Source organism: Falco peregrinus, chromosome 7, assembly GCF_023634155.1.
Source record: "Falco peregrinus isolate bFalPer1 chromosome 7, bFalPer1.pri, whole genome shotgun sequence".
NCBI classification, from domain to species: Eukaryota; Metazoa; Chordata; class Aves; order Falconiformes; family Falconidae; genus Falco; species Falco peregrinus.
Window position 1 is genome coordinate 10,657,236 of NC_073727.1, and position 23,503 is coordinate 10,680,738.

Below are 23,503 nucleotides of genomic sequence, written 5' to 3' on the forward strand. Positions count from 1 at the left end.
CCATGCTTGAGGAAGACATCTCCCTGGAGTTCTTGACAGTATGGCATCTACATTCTCCTGCATTTTGGAAGGAATTTAGAACGAGCTCAGAGGGAAAACAATTCAGAGAAAAGCCATGAGAATGATTATGGGAAATGAAAAACAGATCATAGCAAAAAAAATCCGAGTGTGCTCTATTTCCTTTATAAAAGAACTGATTGAGGAGTAACAGACACTCCGTGTGTACCAGCACTAAGCACACAGCATGAATGAACTTGTCAGTAGAGTGGACAAAAGTATAACAAGATACGTTAACTGAAAGGCAGACAGTTCAAACTAGGAATAAGGCACACATTTTTGAACAGTGAAAGTAATTGAAACAATTTACCAAGGACTTCAGTGAATTTTCCATCAATGAGAATAAATATAGAATGACTGGAAATTTTTCTAGAAGACACCTAGTTGAAACAAAAATTAATTCATGGAAGTTCAATGGCATGTCATATAGAGGAGGTCAGACTAGATTATCACAAATGGGCCTTTAGAGCTTTAAAGTCTAAGAATTTATGGGAGATTGAAAAGATATTAACAAGTTTTCTTCCAGTAGAATGTCCTTAGCAAAGATCAATCTCTCTGTCTATCAATGGATTTTCCATACTTCCCATCACTGTCCTAAGTCTTTCCCCAAAAAATTAGATTAGTGTAGTGAGATCAATAGTGATTTCATACTGTCTTCTCTTTTTCAGCCTGCCTCAGTTATTGAAAAAACTGTCTAGTCTAAATATATACAATCTTTTATTCCATTTAAGAAAGTCCACCCAATTACATCTCATTGAAGCATTTTAAGATAAAAGTTTTAATAAACATAGTAAACCTGCCAACGAAGAAAAGCCAAAATTTTAAAAGTTCTTAAAAAAATAAGCTCAGAAACTTTTTCTGTCAAGAGCTAAGTATTGTTACAAAATAAGTTTGTTTACAGTTTCTAATTTCAAGTGCAAAAGTTCTGGTTGAACCATGTGGAAAATAATCTTGACATTCTTTAATAGCTCTGCTGATTTCCTTTCATCTTTCAAATACCCCAGACTTGTCATGTGCTAAAAACAAGCCTGGAAAACATCAGTCACAGAAATGCTTGTCAAATTAATAGCAACTAAAAAAAAAAAAAAAAAAGGAAAGAGGAGTGGTCATATTAAAAACTGAACTCGGTGATAATTATAATGGAATTTTGGTGCATATTATCAGTTTGCCTGACTTAAGATGCAGACGTTAAGAGAGCTGTCAGCAGAAGTTGCCTGGAAGATGTGCTGAAGCAGCCTGTCTTTTGATGCCTAGGCTGTCTTTTCGCCCTGGCTGACTTCATCCACATGCCTCATCATGCCAATTTACTCCAGTCCAGTCCTTTCCCCTCCCTCCTCAGCAGAGCTGGATGTTGCAACCTATTTACAGTGAGGAGATTCCCTTACTGGGTGAACTTTCTGTTACCTGGCAGGAGAAATTCCTTGGGAATTAATGCAGTCTCAGTATCTGTGAAACAGCTAAGGGATTAGAGACGTCTTTTCAGGTCACTGAACGTTTCTGATAAAGAGCACAGCAGCACTGTGCCGGAAGTGCAGAAGAGTACTGATCCTGTAAAAGACTATGGGAAATTTTTTGCAAGTAGAAACTGAACATCCGTGTTAGATATTGGCTGTTATTGCCCCAGTCCCGGTGAAAACTGGTATGTGTGATGGCTGCAAATTTCACAGGCTTTATGCAAGTCAACTCACACTGCTGCAAAGTGGTTGTGTGTTATCCAGCGTGACAATGCGTAGAGAATTCATACTGGGAGTATCCGCGGTATGGTGAGATCAGCAGGGTGCAAAAGAAATTCACCTTTTTCCTTCTTCTCTCTGCCTATTTTATGTCCATTGAAAGACCCTCAGGTGGAACCAGTGCTAGAAATATATGGAGCCAGACACACTCTTGTCTCACCACCACTAGAAGGAAGCCACTTGGTGGCTTTCCAAGAGCTCCTTAGCAGAGGAGAAGCTACAGATGTCTTGCTCTACCATAGTCTTACTCTTGGAGAGATGCCCACTGCCAGGACACTCAGGTTCTGCTTTCTGTTACATTCAACTAGGGTGAACCTAGCTTACTGTTTGAAGTGCTTTTTTTTTTTTTTTTTTTTTGGGGGGGGGGGTGTAGGGGGGCAGCGGGAAGGCCTGTTGCAAGTGAAATAGTTGGGGAATTAGTGAAATAGTGTGGACTTAAAAGAATGGCTTCTTTCCACAGTGAATGGAAGCCAGAATGGCTGTGAATCTCATTTCAGCATCTAGCAGAAAAACTGTCAGCCTGGTTATAGTAAAGATGATAATATTATGTTGTTTAATCTTATCTGGATATGTCCCCTTCAGTGGTTTCCTGCTGGTAAACCACAGAGAAGAGAGGCAGTAGTAAGTAAACGAGAGGAAGTGAGATGAAATACAGTATGCTCCTTTGGTTAATAGGGGATTCATGTGAAGGATATTGCTAATTAAAACCAATACTATTTTCCTCCATCTGGACTTTCAAAACCAGTGTCAGAGAATACAGAGGATGTTTTGTTTCGCTGAATTGCTTGTAGTTTAGGGAAGCCACTTGGATGAAATATTAGTATTGCGGTAAACTGTGCTTGTGCTTTAAGAGCAACATGCGAAATAGGCACTTTACAGATTGTGAGTACATGGTTTCCCCAGCATAACGTCCAAATGAAAGGGCAGCTTGGGGTTAGAAGAGCAAAATCCACCCTCAGCCTACTCTGAGGTACAACAAACACTCGGGGTTGCTGGAATAACAGCTCTTGTGTCCCCAGGCTACGCGTGTGTGGCTCCAGGGCTGCTGGATCTACAGAAGCATGAAGTCTGGGATTTGCCTGCAGTGCTGACCTTTGCACCAGCCCGTGGATGGCACCGTGATTCACAGGGAGTGTGTGAAGCCAGAGGCTGCCTTCCTGCTACTGCTCATAGCTTTCCTCTGGTTTGACCAGAGGGAGCTGAGGTTGCTCCAAAGACCTGGCCAGAATTCCCTTATAGAGCATCTCACCTCATTAAGTGCATCAGGAAAAAGTGAGCAACGTCAGCAAAAGGTTTGTGAGTGAGATGAATTCTTTACGCATTGGTGAGATCTTGTGCTCAGTGCTTGCTTGCTTCACCTGGATTCTAGGCTTGTGCCCAAGGCTGAAAGGAAACAAACCTAAACTTTCTTCAGCTTGCCTATTCACGAGTGCCTTGTGTCAGCGAAACATGCCTCATCATGTGGCTACCGGATGTTTTCTCCACCTCCTGCACCATTTCCAAGGATCCCACTCTGACCCACTTCCCCAACAACGAATGGAAAAGTTCACTTTTGTTGTTAGCGTTGTCTTTACATCACTGGAAACAAATAAGTCTGTAGGCGATGTTGGAACAGTTCCCTGCCTATTAATAATGTCTGAAGACTGGCCTCAAATGTGGCTGAGCTGGGTACTTTGAAATTAAATATGAACAGGAGAAGTGAAGAAAAGATACTGCAAGAAGAAGTTGGCATCCCTTTTAGTGAGAGCTGTCCGAGCCGGTGGCCTGTGGGATGTCTACCGTCTGCTTTTTGCTGAACTGTTATAATGCCTTCTGGGTCCATGTTGTCAAAGGCTGGACTGTCCTGCTCTAAGTGACTTATCCCAAAATCTGTGGCAAGCCAGCCTCCTTCGCTAGACAACTCAAGTGAAATACATGCATCTTGGAAGATTAGAAGCTGAAGGGAAAATCTGTCTCCTCCTTTCTCCCCACCCTTTTCAATTACATGTTTATGTTTATCAGTTTTTAGTTTGGGCAAGGGATTCCTCTTACCCTGTTTGCTCCTGTGCTCTTGAGGCCTGAACAGCACTTTATTATTGCAAGAAGTTCCTGTTTACCTCTTTTCACCTGTGTTCTGGTTTCTGGCCCTTGTTCTTTTCTTGTTGACTCCCTGAGGGTACACAGATGGTAGCCTGGAAGCCGAAAGGAATGATACTGGAGGAGTGAGAGAGTGAGAGGGGAAAAAAAAGTAAGAAGGAAAGAAAAACAGTGATCACAGCAAGCCTCCAGACCCTCCTACCAGCAAAACCCTAATACATATCAGTGTGCTGGATCTTGTCAAGATGCAGGTAATGTGTAATTTTGGGAATGCAACCTAAACAACATTTAGCTTGCTGGCTGTAAATGCTTAGACCTGTTAAGTAGGGTATCACAGTTCCATCACAAAGTACATTTTGTCAGCTGAGAAATGCTTTTTTATTCACAGGCGGTGCCGTAGTTGGGCTGCTCTTTAATGGTGAAGGTCAGCCTCAAGAGGCACCATGCAGCAGAATGCCCAAGCATTTCTTGTGTCCAGATGAAGCCCTTTTACTCAGGGTGTGGGCGCAGGGTGAGGGGGTGAGTTTACCCGCTGTGCCCGAAGGAGTTCGGCTCACCTCTGCAGTCTGGTAGGGACTGACCAGCAGTTTTTCAGAGGGTAAGGAAATGCTGTGACTTTTGGACAACTTCAGTCAGGTGTTTTTAAGCACAGTGTTCTTTGGGATAGCAGGTGAAACCGCGAAATATTCTTGGAGAAAGCTGATTGGCGTCCAAAGAGCTTTATAAAACGAGTCTTCGGAAGAAAACCCAGTCGGTAAATGCGAATACTGTTCTTGGCATATAGCGTATCACAGCTCTGTTACCTATTGGCGTAGCACAACATCAGCTCCCTCCCACGAAGGGCAGCCGAGCTCATGAAAGAACGTGGCCTCAGCGGCGGAGCGGGCGCAGAACGACGCCCCGGTGCGGGGGCAGGTTACCCCCGGCAGCGGCACGTCCCGCAGAGCGCGGCCCCGGTGCGGAGCCGAGCGGCAGCAGCGGCGCAACTGCCAGAGGCCACCTAGCGGCGGCGGCGGCACTCACGGGCCCGGCCGGCCCGCAGCGGAGCCCGGCCATGCCGTGCCGTGCCCTGCCGTGCCGTGCCGTGCTATGCCGTGCCGTGCCCTGCCGTGCCGTGCCGTGCTATGCCGTGCCGTGCCCTGCCATGCCGTGCCGTGCTGTGCTATGCTATGCCGTGCTGCGCCCTGCCCTGCCATGCCCTGCCATGCCGTGCCCTGCCGTGCCGTGCCCTGCCGTGCCGTGCCGTGCCGTGCCCAGCCCTGCCCTAGGGTACCCTGCAAAGCCGCCGTGCGCGGGGGAAAGCTCTGCAGCGAGCTGTGTGGCAGGGCTTGGCAGAAAGCAGGCGGCTGGTGCGGCTGCGCCTGGGCAGCTGGCCTGGAAGGGGCACTGCCGAAAACACACCCGTCAGGGGTGTCTATGGCACAGTGTGGTATTAATGCACACTTCTCCTGGGAGGGACATTGACCAGGCCCAGAGAGACATTGTCAAACCTGAGCAGAAGGATGAAAATATATAACACGATGTAGAGAGGGTGAGGATTAGCTGAGAAGGTCGAGAAAGAGAAATCAGGAAGGACTGGGGAGGACTCTTGCTGAAGAAGATCCCAAGAGAGTCTGGAGAACAACTGTTGTCATCCAGTTTTCCTTCGGGGCAAGAGATGCAGTGTACAATGTGAATGACAGCAAGGAGAGAAAATTCGGCTATTGCTGCAAGGACCCCGAACCCCAGAAAGGCAACTTGTCCTTGGAGTGAAAGGGACGCATTGAAACAAGCAGCCAGAGCACCCCAGTAACGAGACCTTGGCCAGCACAGTAGACCAGAGGCAAGTACTGCCTCTCGGGTACTCTGTGCGGACTTCCACCTCTCCTGATTCCTTCTCTCTTCATTGACATTTTCTGTGCTGGTTTTTAAAGGAATGAACCTTCCAGGAAGGACACTGTCTATAATGTGATTGAAGTGGAAAATACACTGTTCCTTTCACTTGCAGTGTTTTGTTTTGTTGAGCTTTTTTCTTTTTCTTTTTTTTTTTTTTTTTTTCTGAGGCTCTTTGTCAGGACAATGATAATATTATTCCTGTGGTGGCGCTTCAGTACAGAGGCAGCCTGCTGCCTAACTGGACTAGTGATTCTGGGGAGAAATGACAACTTCCACTAAAGCCTTCTGCTCTGTTACCAGCAAAGGGTAGGCAGTGAGGAGAAGTTTACAAGGCAGCAGAATACTTGTAAATGTCAACATGCAGCCTGCTCGCCAGAGCTGAGCAAACTGGTACAACCAGAAAGTTACATACCCACGAGAGGTGGGCGCGGGCGCAGGGGAAAGCAAGCAGGAGAGGGCTGGAAAAACATTAAAGAATCCTGCGTTGTTTCTGTAGGGTTCTGTAGGAGTAGACTTTATTCCAACAATGTTGCAGGCCTCATAATTTGGGGCAGCAGATGGGAGCAGCCACATCAGTCCTGATAACATCTTCTATTTTGCAACCTGTATGTAGAAGCGGGCCCTACGATTGCAGATACGGCCCCTTGCAGAACTGGCCCGCAGAGTAGAAATGGGGAAATTCAAATTCCCAAACCAGACTTTGGTTTGCTTACCAGAACGTGTGGAGGAAATGCGAATAGCTAGCCACGGCTTATTTGGCAGGCAAACTAAACATGTTCAGGGTTGTACAACACAGAGGGAAAGCGCTGCTACTCGTGAGCATGTGCGGTGTAAGAGTGGTGTACAGGAGGCAGAGCACACGGGGCGGTTCCGAGGACTCCACTGCCATGTGTTTCTTCGCGATAGGCATCTCGGGGTGAAGGCTATAGGTGAGAACAGGCGCTGCGGGATGCGAACGAGGCTAAAGGCTGGGCCACGGGCGGCTCCCGCTGCAAGCCCGGAGGGTCTGGGACGGGCTGTGGCTGAGGCAATGCCGAGCCTGGCAGGGGGCACGGAGGCCCAGCCGCCCCGCTGCTCGCACGGCAGCCGCTCCCGCGGGGCGCAGGAGCCCAGGGCGGCCGGCGCCGGGCCCGCGGGCCACAGCGGCGGTTTGCGGTGCCGGCAGCGGGGCGGGGGCGGCCGGGCGGCGGGCCGGGGCTCGGAGGGCCGGGCGGCGTTGTCCAGGGTCTTGAAAACGAAGACGAGGGCCCGTGCGGGGCAGGGCCCGGGACGCCGCGCCGCTCGCCCCGGCGCTCCGCTGCGGTCCGGCCGGGCGCGGCAGCGGCTGGGGGGCCCAGTCCGGTTGCGGGACCGGGGCGGCAGCCCGCGCTCACCGGCTCGCTGCCGGGTAGGGCCCTGCCCGGGTGACCCGAGCTCTGCCGCCCCTTCACCCCACCTGTTGCTCGCTTCCCGCCGCACACCGGCAGCCTGGCCGCGGTGATCCCCTCCCGCCACCCCCGCCGCGGCGGGTGAATGTGTGTGTGTATGCGAGGGGGGGGCAGCGGGCACGCCGCGGGGCGGGACCCGGTGTTTTGGTTGCGCGACAGCGCCAGTGGCCAATGCGGAGTTCGCATTCCCCCGGGGCCGAGCCGGTGAGGCCAATGGGAGGCGGGGCCGGCAGGAGGGGCGGGGTTGCGGGCGGGCGAGGGAAGGCGAGAGCGTGTGTGTGTGTCGGTGCTGCGCCCGCCCCTCCCTCCGCCTCCTCTCCCCGTCCGGCGGCTGAGGCGCACTCCGGACCCAGCGCCGGGCAGAGCGCGAGGCACCGGGCGAGCGGGCGGAAGGGGGTGGCGGGGGGACGAGAGGAGGAGGAGGAGGAGGAGGAGGAGCGGCGTGCGCGGCAGCCCGCCCGCGAGACCCCAGCGGACACCCCCCGGTTCCATTAACGGCTCCGGCGCCCCGCGGGCGGCGTGTCCCCAGGGAGGGGGGGAGAGGAGCGCGGGGAGGGGGTCTCCGCTGGAGCCTGTGCGTGCGCGGGGGGGACATGGGGGTCCCGCGGCGGGAGCAGCCGGAGCGCGGGCAGCGGCAGCACCAGGTAAGGACCGGCGCCTGCCACCGGGTCCGTGCCCCGCGGCGGGGGGGACACGGCGGGCGGGCGGGGTGCGCGGGGGCAGCGCGGGCGTGCGAGCGCTCCCCCCCCCGCGGGAGGGGTTCGGGAGCAGTTTGGGGAGGGGGGTGCCGTGGGGAGAGACCTCTCCCCTCAGGTGCCGTGGAGAGTGGGCCTCGGCTTCCCCGGGCGCGGCGGGAGGGCGGAGGGGCGGGCTGGGGGAGCGCTGGGAGCCCCCGTCCCCAGCAGCACCCCGTCCCCCCCCCCGGCCGCCACAGCGTCCCCGCCGCGGCGGAGCCTTGTGGCTCGCTCCCGCACGTCGTCTTTATAAATAGCGCTGTGATCTGCGACATCGCTAACAGGCGCGGGGGCGGCGGGCGTCTCTGTGCCCGCCGGTCCCCTGCGCGGGGGGGGGGCCTCAGTGCCCGCCGGTCCCCTGCGGGGGGGGGGGGGGGGGCTCAGTGCCTGCCGGTCCCCTGCGGGGGGGGGGGGGGGGGTGTCTCAGTGCCCGCCGGTCCCCTGCGCAGGGGGGGGAGCTCAGTGCCCGCCGGTCCCCTGCGCAGGGGGGGGAGCTCAGTGCCCGCCGGTCCCCTGCGCAGGGGGGGGGAGCTCAGTGCCCGCCGGTCCCCTGCGCAGGGGGGGGGGAGCTCAGTGCCCGCCGGTCCCTTGCGCAGGGGGGGGGAGCTCTGTGCCCGCCGGTCCCTTGCGCAGGGGGGGGGAGCTCAGTGCCCGCCGGTCCCTTGCGCAGGGGGGGGGGAGCTCAGTGCCCGCCGGTCCCTTGCGCAGGGGGGGGGAGCTCAGTGCCCGCCGGTCCCTTGCGCAGGGGGGGGGAGCTCAGTGCCCGCCGGTCCCTTGCGCAGGGGGGGGGAGCTCTGTGCCCGCCGGTCCCTTGCGCGGCGGGGCTCTGTGCCCGCCGGTCCCCTGCGCGGGGGGGGGGAGGGGGGGGGGCTCTGTGCCCGCCTCCTGGCCTCCGGCCCCGCGCCCGCCTGCGGGGCAGCGGCGACTGCGGGGGAAGTTTGCTGGGGTCGGAGACCGCCGCGGTGCCGCCGCTTGTCAGAGCGGGGACGGTGCAGCGGGCATCGCCGAGCGTTTGGGCTAGCGGAGGGAAAGGCTCCTTAGCCCGTGCTTTCCTTCAGTGATTTTAACGCTTTTCACTAATTTATTGCATGCGAGGCGCAACCTGTATCCTATTGCACTCTTTGTTATCTTGTAACGCCCCGATACGCCTTCTGTGGACCGTTCTCCAAACTTAATTATTTCATTCGTTAAATGATAGCCGGTTGAGAGGAACTTGGCTTTGGATTTTCTGTTCCTGGCCGGGTGCCCGTCGCGGGGCTCGGCAGCGCGATGCGGGGAGCGCACGGGCCGCGCAGGCTTCACAAAGGCAACTCTGAAGTTGACAAATCTCCGATACGGCTGTTGACCTTCGCCGAGCAGGTCGGCGGGCTGGCTTGGCACATGGGGGTGGGTTATTTTAACGCGTTAGTAGTTTTGAGTGTTTGCTTTCAGCCTGGCTTTTCTAGAGGAATCGAGTTTTATTTTTTTTATGATGCAGAAGACATGCAAAGTTACAGAGAATTGCACATGTAAATTCTCCCGAGCTCTTTTGTGCGCAGTTTTCACTTCTAAAAGTTAACACTAGATGGCTTTCTCATATCAGATATCCAGCAGAGGAGGAAAGCGTCTAATCTGTCTCTGCAGCCTACGATTTCTGTATTTGTGTCTTTTTTTTTTTTTTTTTTCTTCGCATGAATAGTAAACTACCTTCTTGATCAGTTCTGCACTGATTAGACAAGAGCAGAATTTGAGGTTTGCTTACTAGCTGACATAATTCATTGTTTTGATCAGCTCATCTTGCTGCTTATAGACATTTTATGTATCTACTAGCAATATCTAAAGGAAGCTTGTTTAATTGGAAGGTAGCTCTGCAAAATATTTGGGTTGCTTTAAACGAAGGCAGCTGGATAAGGCGGGATGTTTGAAAATGTGGAAAAACCCAAATAATTAAGTCTCGGTTGTTACTTAGTTTGATGGACTTACTTTAAAAAGGACCGTAGTGCATGAATATTGTTTGTTCAGCCATTTCCCCCTCAGGCTCCATACCTAACCATCTCAGACTGAAGCATTTTGGAGTTGGGTTCAGAAACATAGTGCATCTCAGCCTGCTAGATTAATAAGGCCTTGGCATTCCTATATCCATTTCTTGTGCTTTTCCAAGACTGTGCCTGTTGTCAGTGGAATGCGTTACTTGCCCCCTGTTTTTGCTTCTTTGGTAGAAGCTCTCAAATACTTAAATCTTAAATTTAATCTTCAAAACATCATTTATTATTAATGCAAACATGTTTAAATCATCAAGAGCTCTAATGCGTTATGGATATTTAAACATCACTTAGGCTCCACAACAGTTGATTTATAATTTATGTATCATTCATACAAAGCTAGATTTCAGAGAGGTCTCTGAATGTATTGTCTTGGTTATGCATGCCCAGTGGGTTACCTTACCAGGTCATGCAGCGCTTAGATGTAACAGGAAGGAATACTTACTTGTAAGGATGCCAGACTGTTTCACTAATCGTATTGGGTAAATTAAAGATCGTGTCATTCATAGATGCCGAGGCTATAATGTGAAACCTAGAACTAAACAAAACCGCGGTTCTTTGTAGTTGGTATTTACTTACTGTGCGAATCAGTGATTTTAAAGGTGTCTGTTCCATTTTCCTGAAAGGAAGACAGTATGGTCTTTTTTCATAGACATTTACTGACATACCATTACTCAAGTGCATTGTGAAAGACTCTTGCAAATGAAGAGTCAAATGAGGAACTAAGCAAAGCAGTGGTCAAACAGGCAAAACCATCCCTTTCTTTTGCTGTTTGACCTTTACAAGTGAACTGAGACAGTTCGTTTTTTCACTTTCAGCTTCATATTGAACATAGTAGTCAGGCATTGCACCCAAGCCTTTTATGTGCAGATCAGCAGTTCAAACTGCAGGAGAAAGTAAATATTTTATCCTTGCTTTGGCTGGAATTAAGGTTATATTTAGGTGGTTGGACATTAAAATATTTTTGGTAGGTTTGTACCTTTTACTGATGAGTGATCTACTTTGCTAATATTGAGTGAGAAATTCTATGTTATTATAAAAATCTAAGTTTACAGATTGTGGAAAGAGGGTGGGGCACCGGGTTATCTAGTTTCTCATATTAGTCATCCAAGATTACCAACAGTAGCTGTATTGACAGTTTGAAATGAAATAATGGTTTAATGAATGCTTTTTTCCTCTTTCCGTGCAAATTTTGCTTTGCAATTTAAAATGCATTGCAATTTTAGAATTTTTGAGCAAGCTGGGTTGTGAATCAGTGGAGTTGGCTGTTTATGTATTGCAATGTTGCAATTTTTTGGTATGCTAAGTAGAATAATTTATATGCAATTCTTTAAAAGATTATCTCTTGCAAAGTTAAGATAGACTTCAGTTTGTCTGTTTTTAAGGGACTTTTCATTCTATTATAAATCTGAACAGTTCAGGAAATTTAGGGTGAGGGTGCCCCTCTCGGTCTTTTTCTACACTGTTTTTTCTACCTGAATTATTTTAAGGAAATCCTTTGAGGACTGTTTCCCAAATCCAAGAATCCAATAAGAAGAATTCATGAGGACTCTTTATGATGTATAGCTCTGACTATAGAATTTGTATTTAGCAGATTGAAGCGTGTGTTTCACATTTATTTTTTTTTAAATACTAGTTTTTCACATAGATTGCATTAAGAATAACATTAATTCGTCATGACATTCAGTGCTGATGCCATATGACTGGTTAGATTTTTAAGAATTGCAGGGCTTCACATGAGTGTCTTACTGTTTTTAGTTTATTGTGAAAGGGCGAACATAATGTTAAACATCTGATTTATCCTGACAGAAGTAAATGAGAGAGACCCTGCCTTCCTTTGTAGTAAAGCACTGACCCCAGATTTAAAGCTATTTTCAGGCATAATTGAATGAACTGAAGATTGAGAAGGATTATTATAATTGGTGATACTCTTCTGGTTTTTACCTAAAGACAGTACAGCAGTAGGCAGAAATGTCATTGTGATTATTATGCACCATAGTTCTTCCTGGAAGATATGTAGACTCTTGTTTGGATCATGAAAGTGTAATTACATGAGCAGTTAGCTACTCGTGATTTATAAGTGGATTCTTCTGGTTTTCTGGAATTTCTTAAATAGTGATTAGTTCACGCATAATTAAAGGTTTTGTTTAAAAAATGTCTCAAATCCTTATGGATATAATCTTCTGAACACATATTAAGTGTAAGCAGCTGCTGTCCCATCTTTTTGGATCTGCAAGCAAACAGCTTTATTGGATCTCATGCTTGTAAAACATTTTAAGAATAGTAGATGTTTGAAATGAAGTAGGCTTTTGTTTTAGTTGCTGTTAGCTGGTGAGTCTGTGTTCCTTAGGAAAATGACCTGTACTAACTTTTTTTTTTAAAAAAAAAAAAAAAAGCTGAGAGATATAATGTTGAAAGATACCTTAGCTGTTTTGGAAGTGAGGGAATCTAGGAGGAGGATGGAGGAAAGATAGTAAATTTTCCTGTAGTAGCTAAGAGGCTGGAAGGTGGCAGTAGTTGAAGTTGGCGTGACTTCCCCTCCCCCTCAGCAGCTGAAATAAAATTCTGAGCACAGGACTTGGAGTTTTGCCATTGACTTTAAATCTTTTCTTATATAATGTCTTCATTTGTTGTCCTGAATCCTGCAAAGTGACATACCCAGCTCTGCAGATATTTGTATAATCCTCCTGTATTATTTGCCATTTCTTCCTTCCTCCCCCTCTCCCTTTACTGCCCAAATTTTCACTGGCACAGTGGCTGTGGATTGTGATAATTCCAGCCTGCTACCTCATCTTTTAGGCTTTTCAATCGTAGGTATTTCACAGTATGACTTCTCAGATTTAAGTTATATGAAGATAATTTGATGGGATTTATGTTAGAGGACACATAACAGAGATACAAAGCTCTCATACAGCTCAGCAATTTGCCCTTCCATTTCCCTTTTGGTTCACCAACCTTTATTTTAAACATGATTCAATCTGTGATGAAATTATAGAACTCTTGTACAGATTAAATAAACAACAGATTATGGTACTTTATAATATGTATTTATAAGGAAAGGTACTCTGAGAACACTAGTTCTTCTAGGGCAGGTTTATTCAAGTGGAATAAAATGTTTTGTTGCTTAGTGTTTTTTTTTTTATAAACCTAGTATATGCTTTTGAACACCTTAATAAAATTTTTCTGCCTTTTTTTTTTGTTGTTGTGTGTTTTTGGTTTTGGCGCTTGTTTGTTCCGTATATATGAGATGGAAAGGAGATTCTGGGCCACCTGGTATTTCATGTGGGATTTTTACATCCACTTCAGTCAAACCAGATAAATTGTGAAATGATTTGAGAACAAAATGGCAATTAAGGTGAGTAAGGACTGAGCAAAGCTTTTTATAGGTGTTATTTGCTGGTTTTTTCCTTTCACGTGGGGGAGTAAAAAGAAATCCTGCAATTAATGCATAGTTAGCAAAATTGTCACTGCCAAAGCAGTTCGGTCTCCTTTATTTTATGGAGAAGGCATTTGTGAAAGAGAGGAAATGTCACTCTGTTTTTTTTTGGTTGGTTTGCCCCCCCCCCCCCCCCCCCCCCATTTGCTTAGGTTGTCGGTTTTTGGATTTATTTTTTTTTTCAACTGTGAGTTAAAGTTATTTAATCACACTCTTCTTCTCTGGTTGTTTTCATTTTTGTCTTTCTGTTCAAAACTAATTATTTCCTATTTTTGGAGACCCAAGTACATTCCCGGAAAAGAGCACTTGTAAGTATGAAGAGCACTCCTAAGTATTTTTCTAGTCTCTCAGCACTGGAAAAGAATACCTGACATGTCTTAGCATGAAATCTCATTGCAATATTAGTGTGACACAAAGTGGGAAAAGGGGGAGGGGAGAGGGGTGGGGAAGAAAAGTGTAGCTGTGTATGTGCATACGTTCTCATGCATAATGTGCATACCAGCTATAGTGCGTAGGCAAGCAAATGTATTTTGCCGTGCTGTTCTTGCTTATTGCCGCGGCCGGCTGCTCTTGAAGAATCAGGAGCAGTTTATGGTGATCAGGTTATCCTTGCTGTTGTGCTGTAGTAATGTAAGGCTTGGTTTTGCTTTGTGAGGTTGTCAGGACAACAGCTTATTATTATTGTTCCTAGTGGTTTTTCTCTATAGCAATGGAGGGAGCTGTTTCAAAGAGAGTGGCTGCCTTGCCACATTGGGCTGCAGGATTGCCAGCTGTGATTTGGGTTCAGCAGGATGCGCTGGGTTTGTCATGTAAAAATTCTAATTGATGATGAATACAAACCCAGTGTGAGAACAGTTTTGTTCATTGGACTAATGCAAAACAACCCATGGTATTTACAAACCCATGGCCTATTTTCTCAGCAGTGTTGTCATTACTCCTCTGTTCTCTTACATATGAGGCTCAGAAAAAAATGTTTTATGTTTGACAGTATGGAACTTATGATGTGAGTTGAGACAAGGTAGGAATTAGTGTAAGGCTATGCTATGTCAGTGTCCTCCAGTCTGACACTGGAACTAACAAGTGAAACCACTGGGGATTTCTGTTAGGTTCAGTTTGTCATGTCTTCGACAGAAAACATGGTATGAAGTTGGTCTTCAATGATAAGCCATACAGTAACTGTTTTAGTGTTGTCACTTTGAAGAGCGGTAATTCTTGTTACATGGTAAATGAGAAGAATAATGCCAGTTATTACATACAGCAAGCTAAATGACTACAAAGGTGCTTCTCTGCATCTGGTCATTATATGCAAGAGGTGCAATAATTAAAACTGAAATCAGTTTTTGGTTGTTGGCATGTTCAGGAGTAGGAAACTTGTTGGGATGTTCAGCAGGGAGAATTACGTGAAGAGTTTTCACATAACTTTGAGGAATTTTCTTTTTTTTTTTTTGTAAAATATGCTGTGACGTGAGACTTAATTTGGCACTTCCATAGCTTCCTTTATGTTGTTGATATAAAGATATCCCTTAGTTTGATCTTCAAATTCTTTACTCTGGGTTGAGCTGTAGTAGTCAATTAGGCAATGTCCAGGTAGTTAAAATCCTTTATCAAAACGGTAACCTTGTGTTTCAAATTCCCTTTTCAGATAACTGAAACAACAGCCCAGTCACAGAGTAATTTGGCAGAGATACATAAGCATCTGCATTCAGTTGTGGAAGCCGGCTGACAGAATTAGAAACTATGGGGATAAACCTGTCAGTGCTCAAAATCTTTTCTTCTTTATCTGGCTGCCAGTTTTCTGAGATCAGCAGGTACTGCAGAGGTGGGTGGCTTCCCCCTCTCAGATTCTCTGCTACGTGCCACCTCCTCTCCCAACAACTGTCTTAGTATATTTGTACATCTCTTGGAATCACGTAGCCTTGTTTGCGTAGGAAACCATTTCAAATCATTATTTTTAAAGGTGGTGAGGCAAGGTGGGGTAAATATAGTGATTGGTGTAATCTGTTAACAATGTGAGGACTGGTTTGCTCATTTCCACTTCTCTTCAAATCCAGAATTTGACCCGTTTGCTACAAAAAGGGAACAGGATAGATTAGATGATCTGAATTGGTCAAGAGCTGTACAGGTGGTTGCTCAGTGCTACACTGAAAAACCCCAAGCTATCAAATATAAATTGAGCTCCAACAATGTTTTCTATATGAGATGAGGTTTCTACTGTGAGAACAGAGGGGTTTTATGAGATTCTGAGCTTTTGTTGGCTTCTTACCCTGGACCCCTATAAATCATTACTTTCGGTGGAGATTTCTGAGTGAAGGGCAAGTAGTACTTCATTAGGCTGTGGAATTCTCAGATGAGAATTTTACTAATGTCAGTGTTTCTCTCACACTTGGGATGCTTTGTGCTTTTTCTCTGTGGTTGTATAACTTTAAAAATAAAATTTCTATGAGCATAATTACCCCTGAAACTTTATCTTTTTTTATCAAATCTTGCTGAGTCAAACAATAGACTCAAAAAATCATGAGGTGGAGGGAGGTGTTGCACTGTGTGATTGCATAAGGCTTGTTTCCTTAGAAAATAGCTCTTAAAAATAGCTGATGATTCTTTCCATCATACTGATCTGCCACAAATGAACACTTCATTTTGTAAAGTGTTTTGGTTTTAGTTTGAATTTTACTGCTGCATTTTTCAAAGTATTGTTAAATATGTAAGATTATGGTAGTACTATTAATGTATAGAGTGTACTTTGTGCCTGGTAATGGGCATACAAACTGTGTCTTTGTATCCACAAATAGTTAATTGAATATCTGTGATGCTTTATGCCTATGAAAATATTGTGGCTGAGTGTTAAAATAGAATATTTACATATATGCATAGTAATAATAATGTCTCCTGGGAAAGTAGATGTTTAATGGTAATGTTTTTCTCTTTCCTATGCAGAGTGTACCCAACAGTGTCAGTGTTCCTGTTCACTCGTTTTACAACATTCAGTATGCCTATAGGTCAGAGGTGTTTAAAGTTGCAAGTTAACAGATTCTCATGAACCACTTTTTTTTTTTTCATACCAGCTGTCTCAGCCACATCCCTCCATACAATTGTATGAATTCTTTGTGGCAGCTACAGGAATCACTGTGGGGAAAAGTAATAATAAGAGACATCTAAAATAAGTCATAGAGAGGACTATCTATCTAACATAACAAGAAGTTCTAAGGTTGAAAAAGCAAATCCACCAGACAAACCATTCTTCATGGACTCAGCAAGTGCTGTCCAGACTCCTACTCACCTATGGGTCATTGTGTGAAAATTTGCTAAACTAGAAACCCCCTAAGTAGAGGTCAACATATCTGTTGCAGCTGTATATGAAATGCTAATAAAGTAAAATGATAAATAAACTTTCATTTAATATTTTTTTATTGCTTTATTTGTTACAGCATTACATGTTTCCCATTTCATCATTCATGTATAAGGGGGATAATGATTTTGGGTTTTCCTGGTTGGGTGGTGAAATTAGTTTTTATTTTCGTGGGCTATATTTACAGATTCTGAAACTTAAAACCTTTTTGTTTTATGCATAAACATATTTTTCTTTAATCCTGTGTTTTCTACCCTAACAGAAAGGAATCTAGTGCAGTTGTTTTGTTTTGAGGTATTTTATTTGTTTGTTTGCCTAAACGGTAATTAAAATGGCCTTGCGTGAAGTTCCTTTGTATCTTTAATATGCTTATGAATAGTCCTGGGACATTTCTGTATACTGCTGAAACTGTAAATGCCATCAGATTAGGTTTAATATTGCTTATGGCAGTTTGCCCGCTGCCTACCTTGAGTTTATCAAGGCTTTTAGCATGGTTTTCACAGCACCTGTATAACCAAGTTGCAATATTATGGTTTGGATGGAGGGACTGGCTGGTTTGTCAGGCTCAAAACATAGCAGCTGATGGTTTGTATTCCACTTGGGGGCCAGTTACAAGCGGAGTGCTATATTAGGACCTATCCTGTTTAGTACCTTGATCAATGACCTGGAGGAGGAGATGAAGTGTATCCTCATCAAATTTGCATGTGATATCGTGTTGGGGGAGTAGTTGACATGTTTGAGGATGGCACTCTGTGGTTTCAAGTGGATGGTGGGATGGACTATAATGAACCTTGTGACATTCAGCAAGGATAAATGCATGTTCTTAAGCCTTGTAGTACAGGGTAGGGACTGACTGCCTGGGAAGCAGCTCTGCTAAGAGAGACCTGCACATTCTGACAGACATGAGTCAGGATGTCATTTATCACTCTGACAGTGAAAAGTGCTAGCAGCATACTAGGCTTTATGAACAGGAGAAGAGCCAGTGGATGGCTAGTATTCAGCATTCCTCAGGCCACCACATTGGATGTACCCCATCCAGTTTTGGTTCCCCAAATGCATGAGAAATATCGAGTAAACTGAAACTTGTCCAGTGGAGAGCCAGCAAAATGAGAGGCTTGGAGCACATCAGGAGAGGCTGAGAGAATTAGCTTTGCACAGCCTGGACAACAGAAAGCTCTGGTCAGGGGATACTTCATAGTTGCCTCATTAGTTCATACCCAAGAGGTTATTAAGAAGACAGTCAGGCCCTTTACGGAGGTATATTGCAGGAGGAAAAGAGATGGTGGTCATAACCTAAAACAAGCGAGGTTCTGATTTGGCACTGGGAAACAAAAATCAACCTAAGGATGCCGAGGAACTGGATCAGGTAGCGCGGGCAAGGCTGTGAAATCTACATCCTTTCCAGTTTTTAAGACTACACTGGCCAAAGCCCTAAGCATGTTGGTCTGAATTCAGTGCTTTGAGCAGGAGGCTGGATTAGGTGGTATTCTGTGGTGCCTTCCAGTGTGAATTATTCTGTGAAATATTACAACCTTTTTTATGCTAGATGGTCTGACAATGTCTGACAATTGAGAATTTCAATTGATATTCCAGTGTACTGCGCTTCTACTTCTGGTACAGAATATTTCTCTATTATGATGTTGGGAAGAATTTTTTTACAAGACTAAGGAATAGAGTATTATGTACTCATATTATATATTCTCCATTTAAACCAGTTGACAAGAATTCCCAAATACATTATTGGCAGTTAAATATTTTATAACTATAGTACTTAACAAAAGAATAAGCATTTAAAGAAAATAGCATCCTTTCAGGTTTGGCTTCAGATATACTTTGCTCACCTTGTCACTGAATTCCAAAACAAGATTAGCAATACCAGAATTTCAATGTGTGAACTTCTATTGAATGATTCCATTGGATCTCTTCCAAAAGATTGTTTTACTGTTAAAGAGCAGGACATGTGAGTTTGGAATTGGCTCTCAGCCAGTCTAACTTATTGTATTTAGTTCTTTTGCTATGACTACTAATTTTAGTACTGTGAAAGTTTTGATAATCTATGCTAGAGTTTATCCATGTGGCTGGGGGAAAAAAAAAAAGTTGTGATTTGTCACATTATTTAAAAATCAAAATTAAAGTGCTTCAGTTCTGAAAACAGCTGTTGTTTGCACCTTTTTATGTTCAGTCTTCGGTTCTCTCATTAACTATAAACAAGAGCCAACAGAACCTCAGAAGATTGAGATGATTCCTGTTCTTGCTCATCCAACTTCACAGCAACTTTTCTTCATAGTAATTTTAAGTATTTTTATATTTACAAAAGCATCAACCAGACCTTCAGATCCCTGTATTGGTTTTTATAATCCATTTTATTAAGTGTTTAAAAATTCAGGGTTTTGTATAACATTCATCTTCAGTATGAAAGAGGTTGTAAGTGCGTGCTGAGTCTAAGCATAACAAACAGGAAAGGGAATGGAAAGAATTTCCTTTGGGGTAAAATTCCTTGAAGTTGAAATAACGCTGATAGATAGTGTTTGTCAGTTGGCAGAGAGGGTTACAACTTTGCTTCTGAAGACTTTTTTCTAAAGGTGAGAGGACATGGAGGAGCTCAGTATAACATCCTTTTGAGTCATATTTTCAACAAAAGGAGTTAAAACATTAATTTTTTTAAACTAATGGATCTCCAAAATTGTTGAAGTAAGACAGATGATAGGTACAGATCAGTAGCCCTAGCCTGAACTCCTTTGCCCTGAACTGAATTACTCATTTTCCAGTCCATTTGCTGTGGAAAACGACTACATAATTGATCTCTGTCATAAATCAGTTGTGCTCATTTTTGATCAACTGATGGGTTGCTGTTGTTTTGGTTTTGTTTTCTCCCATCTCATACTTGTGGTGGAAGGCCGTTCAGTGACTTTACTGAGGACTAGAATTTTCTGCTCACCTGTATGTGGAGCACATGCTGACATTGCAGCCCATTTGTTTGATCTTACCAATATCCTTGTTTAATGTAATTTCTTTTTCTTTCTTCCTGATATTTACAGACAACTTGCTCTGTCAGACCTCATTTTTCTGATGTTACTCTAGCCAAACTTTTAGTCAGTCTTTAAACAAGACAAACACTTAGTTTCCTCTTGTGCAGTGCTGTCGCTGGGGAACAGAAGGCCCTTCTCCACACTTGTGCTGTTTGTGGGGTTTTGGTACGACTAGTAAGAATTTAAGCAGCATTCTACACAGTCTTGTCCATGGCAAATAAAATGGCATTAAAGCATTGTCTCTACTGGAAGCATTGTGCAGTTGTTGTCTATGTGTTGAGTACAATGCTGTGGTTATTCTCCTTCTGGTGTTTTCTGCTGATGAGCTACCAGGCTGATCAAAATTTTATCATGTAGTTCTTGAGGGAGTGACTGCAAACGTAAAATAAAATTGGAATGAAATTTTTTTCTCAAAACTTACTTTGTTCTTTCTTTGTTATGTTTTTTACCTTCCTTTGCAGTGGATGTGCTTATCAACTTGGTGTTGTGTTCAGTTTTCATTAGTAACTTTCACTTTGTGTTAAGGTCATTATTGAAAATACGAGGTAAGACTGACTCTGAGATTGATCTTAGGCTTCATTAATAAACTCTTCTTACAGGAGAGTACTGTCTCTTTACAGGTTCCGTTTTCAGTATGGTACTGTATCAGATACTTTCTTAATTCCAGGTTGTACAAAAAGCAATTTTTTTGGTATATTATAGATGAGCTGACCTAGGGAATATTTCTGCTGTGTAGAGGTGCATCTCCTGAGCCAGCCTCTCCGTGATGCTTGTGGGGACTCAGCTGAAGCAGTAGCTCTTGCCGAGTGCCTGAATAGGTCAAGTCTGACTTACATACCAAGCAACGACAGTACAGTAATTTCAAATACAGTGGTAGCAGTATAGAAGGCTGCCTCACCTCAGCAATTGTTGAAAGTAATTCATGAAAAGCAGGCTTCCAGAATCAATGTGGAACTGTTACATCTTTGGAAAGATTTGATTTGGCCAGCTATTTATTTAAAACATTCCTCTAGCTTTGATATGAATGTAGATACATTTTCAGATTAATGCCCTGCTATTATGATTTTGATGTGGAATAGTACCTTAAGTGCAAAATGGTGTCCTAATGTATGGCCTTAGTTAGTGTAAGAATGGAGGTTTCGTATGCAGAGTAGCTTCCAATATTTTATAGGTCTCAGTATATTTACATCAGCTGACATTGGAACTTCAGAAAATGGCAGTATTGAATCCCGATTTCTTACAATGTGTTTTGCAAATGAGTCATTTTGCTTCACCTTCACTGAATCTAATCCTAGCTGCTGACACCAGCATCAGTAACTGTCTGTCTCCATCTGATGCGTACTCTCAAACCTTCACCTAAAAATAAACCCCCTCAAAAAACCCTTGAAAGCTCTGTAAGTACTTGCTCACTCTGCAGTGATCTGCTTTCCCACATGTGGATATACATTGGAGTATGGAACACAGTAACTGATACTTGGTAAAGCATATAAAGTGATGTTGTCACACTGGAAAGCCAGAAGGTGAACTCTGGGTTTCCACTTAATCTGCCTGGTGTTTGAAGGGTGCTAGGTTTAGTCCCAAAGCGTGTTTCACCTGAAAAGTTAAACAGCCTGCCTAGAATTTTCATAGCTGTGAAATGTGAGCTTCCTTCCTCTAAACTGTGCTCTTTCATGCAGTACAATAAATCTTTTGATTTAATCAAGGCTGGCACAATTGCTAATGGAATATACAGGACAAAGCAGACCTTCTTGCAGCCTAGTGTCAAACCAGGTTCTGCAGCTGGCCAGCTCACAAATAAGACAAAGCAGAGTTGCTGCTTTTTGTAAGTAAGTGTGTCTTATAAACCTTCAGAGCTAAATAGTTCCAAACAAGTCAATAAAACTCTATTATCTGGAAAACTGTAAATTATGCTGAAAATTATATTACAGGGAGCAATGGGTTTTATTTTTCTTTTAAGGCTTTTGACTCTGATACTTAAGTCAGTTACTTATGATTTCCATTCATTAGTGGGTTTAAAAAGTCTGTTCATTGGCTTTTATTTTCAGAGCAGGACAAAGCTTTTGAAATTAATCTCCCGATCTTCCCACTTACCAATATTTTGTTTGCATGATGGAGTAGTTTCAGAAAATTTCAATTATATTTTTGTAATGAAACTAACCCAAATAAAATGTTGACCTTAGCATAAAATGCATTTCTAATTCCGAATGCTATACAGTGTGGCTAAGTAATTGAGAAACGGAAGTTAAAACCAACATGGCTGAAGGTGACGTGCTGTACAGAAATTTAAGAGGAAGGTGTGAGAAGAAAGCAAAGAGCAAAAGGAAGCAAAGCTTGCAGAGTAGACACTTATTTCTAAGTATTCAGGAAGTCATTTTTTTTCTTTAACTTGTTAGGAATTGAACAGAATTGTGAAAAGTATTGTGTCCTCATTTTGGCCAGCTCGCTAAAATTGAGTTGAGTAATCTGAGATATGGTTACTCCATGGGAAGGGTACTTAAAACCCATCAAACCCCCCCCCCCCCCCCACTGCTAAGGAAATGTGATTGAAAACTGTTGTACTGGATGTTTAAAAGCATTACATCAGCAGCACCTACTTTGCTCTTTAGGTTTTTTTGTTTTTTTTAAGGTTCAGTTTGAGGTGGAAAAACATATGTATCCCTTTGGCTGTCCCCCTGTCTATCCTCCCATTTCTCCTTATGAAGGCAGTATGGACATCATTTAAATTCTGAACGGAAAGATCACAGATTACTATCTTGAAATGGTTACTTTTTTTCAGTGCTTCGTTTTTATAGCTTTTGCTTGCTGTAATAGTTTGACTCAGATCTGATCACCTACCAGTGTTTTGGTTACATATGCCAAAATAAACACACAGCTTCCTATATTTGCTTTGTATTTTTCTATCTATTTACTGTTTGGGTTTTTTGGTTGTTGTTCATTTAAACTGGATTTCAACAAAATTGCAACTAATTGCCAGTAGCCCAGCTGATTTATAGCAATAATATAAAAATTCTCGTAGTTGAGCTGACCACAGTAAAACCTTGCACTTACGAGATGTTATTAAACCTAAAACCTGAGCTTCTAATAAAATCTTTATGGCCTTCAACCTTTTTGGCAATAAAAAAAATAATAATCTGTTTAGAATGCATTTTTTTCTTAAACTGTAATACCATAACTTCTACTCTAATACTTTTCTCCTCCCACATACAGTCTTTCGTTCTACAGTAAAATTTTTCACGCCCTTCACTCATGCTCTGTTCTCCCTCCCACACCTCTCTACTGACTTGCCATTACCCACTTGTGGAACAAAACCCCCCACTTCTCTCTTTAAAAACTGTGGGCCTGGGGTACAACAGCATAACTCAGTGAAGCCCTGGGTGTTTCACCGCGCCCAGAGGGGCACAGCAGGTGTTTGTCCCTCCGGAGGCAGTGGGTGACCCAGCCGGCAGCCAGCTCCTGTGTACCTTCTGCTAGGGGAGTGTGTCCTCAGATTTGCCTCCTGCCTGTACCGTTTCATATTTATGTCACTGAGAGGGTCCGCTCTCAGCCCCTGAGTGAGCCAACAGCACAGGTTACCCCTTGACCACTGGCAAATTAGGAAAAATTGCTTTTCTAGCTACGTGTTTTATGGGACTTGGACAATCAAGTATGGGAAAATATGGGACTGAGATTGCTAATTCAGCAATCTCAGAGTAGAGTGAGGGTTTTTTCGCTGTTTTGTTCTAAAATTCTTTTTCCTGTGACAGCATGTCCTTTCAATGAAGGAGTACAT

At 44.3% G+C, this 23,503-nt stretch overlaps 1 protein-coding gene across 8 annotated transcripts in view; it reads left to right on the plus strand.

Moving 5' to 3' along the window:
* The first annotated feature begins 7,536 nt into the window (after positions 1–7,536).
* SIPA1L2 (signal induced proliferation associated 1 like 2) overlaps positions 7,537–23,503 on the plus strand; it is a 151,861-nt gene continuing 135,894 nt past the window's right edge. For 4 of the 8 annotated variants that reach the window (XM_055810598.1, XM_055810602.1, XM_055810599.1 and 1 more), the window contains exon 1: positions 7,538–7,812. The gene's annotated coding sequence lies outside the window, so the exon portion shown is untranslated. Of the gene's footprint in view, positions 7,813–23,503 lie in introns of all 8 variants that reach the window. The other 4 variants (XM_055810595.1, XM_055810597.1, XM_055810596.1 and 1 more) reach the window with 2 other exon arrangements.